Genomic DNA, 6,000 nt, shown 5'->3' with positions numbered 1-6,000 from the left:
AAAAATGCTAGACTGGAGGTATGGCTCAACAAGCAAGTGTCAGCTGTGAGCAAGAAAGCCAAGTGAGATAAGTACTGAGTTCAAATCCTGGCACAAGGAAAAAAAGAAGCAGAAATTGCCTAAGTACTGAGTCCATCTTTCTTTTGTATGAGAAATTTTTGTTTTCTTTTTTTATTTGATGTCTGTGCTTTCTGATTTTCACACAATGTCATATTTCTGCAATAAGAATTTTTAAAAAATCAAGGAAACAACAAAAACAAAGCCTGGCACTGATGACTCCCACCTATAATCCTAGCCACTTAGGAGGCTGAGCTATGAGGCTTGTGGTTCGAAGCCAGCCTGGGCAGGATGGTCTGTGAGCCTCTTATCTCCAATTAACCATGAAAAACCTAGAAGTGTAGCTGTAGCTCAAATGCTCAGGGATAGTGTCCAGGCCCCAGGACTGGCACAAAGAAAAAGATTAAAAAACAAAATTGTTTTCATAAAGACTATTTTATAGCATTGGCTTATAGCACATATTCTTCAAACCCAGTGCCCCAGGCATTGTATTGAAGAAGTCTGGTCTTTAATTTCCTTAGATATAAAATGAGTATGCTCAAGGATAAAGTAAGAATGCAAGAAGCAGTGAGCGCTGGGTATTTCATTCGGTGCTTATGCTAGATGGCAGAACAAGAGCTGGACCTAGGACTGCTTCCCACCCTGGTGCTATTCCGTAATATGGTGGATTCCACACATGGGCTGAGTCTCTCTCCTGCTTGTATGCTGGAGAGAGTCTTATAATTAGGGCATACTTGCACAGAAAGCTATTGTACGGAGTCTGTAAGACTGGTGCACCTGGGTCACATTGAGGAATGACAATTGCATCATTTTCCATTTAGAAACGGTCTACCTATTGCAGACTGAGCCAGGTCTCCAAGCTCGGCCTTTTCACCAAGACATGACAACTGGGTCAACCCTTTTGAGTTTTTCTGACCATATTTTCTAGTCTTATTTATTATAAGGCAACCACTATCATTAGAAAGATTCTTTTTTTAACTTATGTGTGTATTTATTTACTTATCTACTTATTTATTTATTTATTCATTCATTATTTAGGTCAATTGTGGGGCTTGAACTCAGGGCCTGGGCTCTGTCCCTTAGATTTTGCTCAAGACTAGTGTGCCCTACCACTTTGAGCCAATAGTTCTATTCCTGGTTTTCTGGTGGTTAATTGGAGAGATGAGTCTCATAGACTTTTCTGCCCAGGTTGGCTTCTAACTAAACAGTGATCCTCAGATCTCAGCCTGCCTGAGTAGCTAGGATTACAAGTATGAGTCATTAGCACCCAGAAGGTGCTGATTTGATCCTTAGAAGGATTCTGGGTCCATATATGAATTCCTTGACCTCCACTGGATAAAGTGGTCCTCCTTCAAACCTTCCTTGATGGGAGTCTGCAGGGGTCTTAGGAAAACAGTTTGGGTTCTGCTTTCTCTGAAGTGCTCAAGAGTTGGTGCTTCTGATCCAAGAACACCTATTCTCTGAGTCTTGCCATTCTCACTCAGCCCTACATCTGGGTTGATTCTTTCTGTTCGAATATGCTTCTCAGGGCAGAACTACCATGTCCAAGAGTTTTAGAAGCCATTAGTTTACTGGGAAGAAGCAGGGACTCTATCCTCACAGCCTTTCAAATAAGTAAACAGAGCCAAAGAGATAAAGCTTTTGACTAAGAGAAAGCTGATAAGCTTTTCACATCTATCTATAACTGGATGGTTTATGTACTCATAGAAACCAATGTCCACTGTCTGTTGAACATCTTGAGGGAGGGAGTGGTCTATAGATCTATGATAATGACTAAGCCATAGTTCCCCCAAAAAAGCAAAATCCAAATGAACTGATCTGCTGACGGAGTAATCCTCCCATCTTCAGAAAGAGCAAGTCCAATGCACAACAAGCTTAGGTGCAGTCATCTGCCGCTATGCATGTGTTCAGAGATTTATAGAAAGCCACCTTCCTCGGTTGCTAATGTACTCATTATATTGGACTGGGGCTGGTGAATGATTAGAAGTAGATTGGTTTATTTATTTTTTATTTTTCAGACATCCTGGAACATCATTTCAACCAGATGCCAGGTTTGCCACTGACATCTTTATCCTGGATACTTTGCTTTCTTCTTCCTCGCAGCCAAGACTATTCCTGTACTCAGGGACTTGGGGAGACAGGCTAACGAGATCCAGATGTCTCAGGCATTCGTACATCTGGTTTCAACCTGAGTTTTACCTTTGCAAGGAGATTTTGCCTGACCACTTCTGTGTTCTGTCTCTCGTGAGATTCTGTCTCCCTACTAGATATGTTTCAATCATGTACCACTTCTCCTATAGCAAGAATTATACTGTAATTATTTGTGCAACATTCCTCTTGCTTATGGTTAAGTCATGAAGCAAGGAATGGACTCACCTTGTTTCACACTTTTCCTATAGCACGTAGCCCTGAAGCTGAAATCTAAATTTGATATGTAAATGAATGCGTGAATGTTTGATTGGATGGATGGATGAATGAGTAGAGAGATAATAGACAAATAGGTAGCTGTATGGATGAACAAGTGCATAAGTGAATGTGTTCGATCTAATTTACCTCATAACCTCTTAAGTCTTTGTTCTCTTCTCTTCCCTCCTTGATTCTGCTAATGCCACACTCATAATACTGAATTCTGGCCCTTGTCACTGTCCCTTGTAACAGTTACCATACTGTTGACTTAGCTCAAACTTTTTTTTCCAATCCACACAAAAGTAAACCTGTCAGAAGAATCCTCTATCTCTTATGTAGCACAAAGTGGAGAGCTGACAATTAAGCAGAACATTTCAGGCTGTGTCAACAGACAGGATGAGTCACCACTTTACACCAGATTTGTTTCTGTTATCTGGGTAATTCAGTCTACATCTGGTCTGGCTTTCCCTGATTATCCAAGACGTTATCTCAGTACAACCTTCATCTAACTTTTTCCTTGAGGACAAATACAATAAAAGAAACAGACTTGTGATTTCCTGACTGAATCTAGACTTCGGAGTTTTAATATCTGCTTGGTTTGTTTTCTATGTGTGTCAGGTCTAAACGCCGATGAACTATTTCACCCATTCCTCTCAATGGTGTTTGTTCTACAGAACACTCTGCATGGGGCAGGTGTGTGGGAATCCCATCTAGATCCTGATTTGGAACAAGTATAGAGTATGGAAAGAAAGATAGGAAGTATAAAATCTAGTGTGGAGACACCCTAATAAGACACACAGCATCATTTACCCATGATTGTTTTAAATGCCAGGTAAGGAAATCACATAATCACTCAATCTTACACCAACTAGAAGGCATCTGGATATCCCCCATCCCCCTTACCCCCCACCCTAAATCCCCCACGCCCAGAGATGCTGACATAACTCTTAGTAACAGGCTTGTGGCTGGAGACAATCTAGCTCATTATCTAAAGACACTGAACTCCTAATCAGAGCTTTTTTTTCCTTGCCTCTTGCCTCTCAGCTCAGGCCTGGCCAATACACAACTCCAGTCCTTTTTATTCTTATTTAGGTGGCATTTCAGAAATGTTGGAAATTCTGGAAGTTTGGATAATACATACTTCTAAAGAGACAAAATAAATGAAAAAAAAAAACCAGCTTAAGTTGTAGACAAGTATTGTTGCTTTTTGCTTAAAGCAGAGTCTAATCTTACAGTGAGTCAAAGGTTCAGAAGGGTTTGTTTTGCTCAGGTTGTGGAGAATGTCTGCCCCAAAGGTGATCAAAATTCAAGGGAGCTTTTTTTGGGGGGATTTACATTGAAATGATGCTCATCCTTTAAAATCACCTTTCACTGGCTTTGGGGCTGTAGGTAGGAGGCAGAGGTCTAACCTAGGGTCTACAGTGTGACAGAAAGCACTGCACTACTCAACTACATCCCACTGCCAAGGATATTGACCTTGAACTCAAAAGCAATTCTGTCTTTTATTACTTTTTACAAATAAATATTCTTTTTGAAATCTGAAAGTAATAAGTATCAATTTTTTCAAATAGGAAAGGTCAGGGGGGGCCGATGAATGGAGAGAGGAATATTCAATGTACATATGTGAACATTGAACAAGGGAACTTGAAAGGATGGGTGGGGTTGGGAGAAATTGGGGGGGAATGGTGGAGGGGTGACATTGATCAAGATACATTGTATTCACAAACAGCTATATGAAACTGATATAAAAGAAAGATGTATCTAAAAACTCTAATCACTGAAAAAATAAAGACAAAATGAGAGGATTGAATGCATTTATAATCCTTCACCTAGAGATACCCAATGGTATAATTTCCATCTCTTTCCCATCTTTTCTTTGCAAAAAGCATTTTTTATTACGCAAAATAAAATATATCCTACTACTCATGAAATTTTAATATATTGCTTTCTTTAGTTATACATCATAACCTAGTTTTTTGGGGGGAGGGCCTAACTGTATTTTTTTTGGTTGTTATTTTTTTTTTTTTCTTTTGCCAGTCCTGGGCCTTGGACTCAGGGCCTGAGCACTGTCCCTGGCTTCTTTCTGCTCAAGACTAGCACTCTGCCACTTGAGTCACAGCACCACATCTGGCCTTTTCTATATAAGTGGTGCTGAGGAATGGAACCCAGGGCGTCATGTATACGAGGCAAGCGCTTTTGCCACTAGGCCATATTCCCAGCTCCTAACTGTATTTTTTTTTTTTGTCGTTTTATTTCTGGGTATTGGGGATTGAATCCAAGAAGTTGTAGCTGCTAGGCAAGCACTTTGCCACGGAGCTAATATCTCAGCCCTTAATCTGTTTTCAATGGCCCCAAATGATTGCCATTCAAGGTATTTTAAATCCCTACCTACTATTCGTGTGTGTGTGCTCGCGCGCGCGCCAGCCAGTACTGGAGCTTAAACTCGGGGCCCAGGTGCTGTTCCATAGCTTTTCCCATTTAGGAACACGTGAGCCATAGTTCTGCTTCTAGCTTCTTTTGCTGGTTACTTGAAGGTAGGATTCTCACAAACTTTCCTTCGCAGGCTGGCTTCAAATCTCCATTCTTTGATGTCAGCCTCCTGAGTAGATAGCATTCCAGGCATGAACCGCTGGAGCCAGAGCCCACCTAGTATTCTTACATGTATTCCTAAAACCCAGAGGACATAGCCTTCACTTCCTGACCCTCCTAGAAATGAGAAGTGTCAGAAAATGGATTCCATTCCCACTTCTCTTAACTAGGGGTCTGGTTAGGGCAAGGTCTCTCTCTTTCCCTGGACACAGCCTGTTTGTCTATGGAGTAAAGGATGACCCAGATGATTTCTAGAAAGTTTAAGAGGAAGTCTTCTCATGCAATACATAAACTGCCTGGCTGCCTACTTTGTGTTCCATGTGATAGGGATTTCCTCTTTCCTTTCATCCTTTGATTTCTTTGCCTTTAATTTTTCCATTTCCTCTTTCCCTGAAACAATGAAACGTGATTCCTTTTATCTTCTCATTGGAAGATGGGTGGTTGGCTTCTTCCATTCTTGGCTTTTGCAAACCCAGCACCAGAATCCTACCAGAAGTGAGAGCTCTGGTTCAGAACTGCAGGGGCATAGCCAGCACCTTTAAAGGTGCTGCTGCAACCAGGCTGACGTGAGCTCTGTGTCCCTGGTATAAAACTACAGCCAATACTCCTGGAGCTTCAAAGAAGGCTCTACTTTCTTGCAAACTCCAGCCAGAGTAAAACTATAAAGAAATTGAAAGGACATATTCATTGTCTTAGGCACACAAAGTTAATTATCTTTCCTATTTTATGTTTAACTTTTATATGCACATATATGTAACTTTAAACTCACAAGTGTATATATATGTATATAGTATATATGTGTATGATTGAAACATTCATATGATGCATCTGAAGTTAATATAGCCAATGTACATTATGTAAAAAGTAAGCTATGTAACTTACAAGTAGGGATGGAACAGGGAAAATGAGGGAGAATGATAGAAGGGGTGACAGTGCATAAGCACCCTA

The sequence above is a fragment of the Perognathus longimembris genome, chromosome 3 (assembly GCF_023159225.1).
Source record: "Perognathus longimembris pacificus isolate PPM17 chromosome 3, ASM2315922v1, whole genome shotgun sequence".
In the NCBI taxonomy this organism is placed as follows: Eukaryota; Metazoa; Chordata; class Mammalia; order Rodentia; family Heteromyidae; genus Perognathus; species Perognathus longimembris.
The sequence above is the reverse complement of the archived record's forward strand: the minus strand, read 5'-3'. Positions refer to the sequence as shown.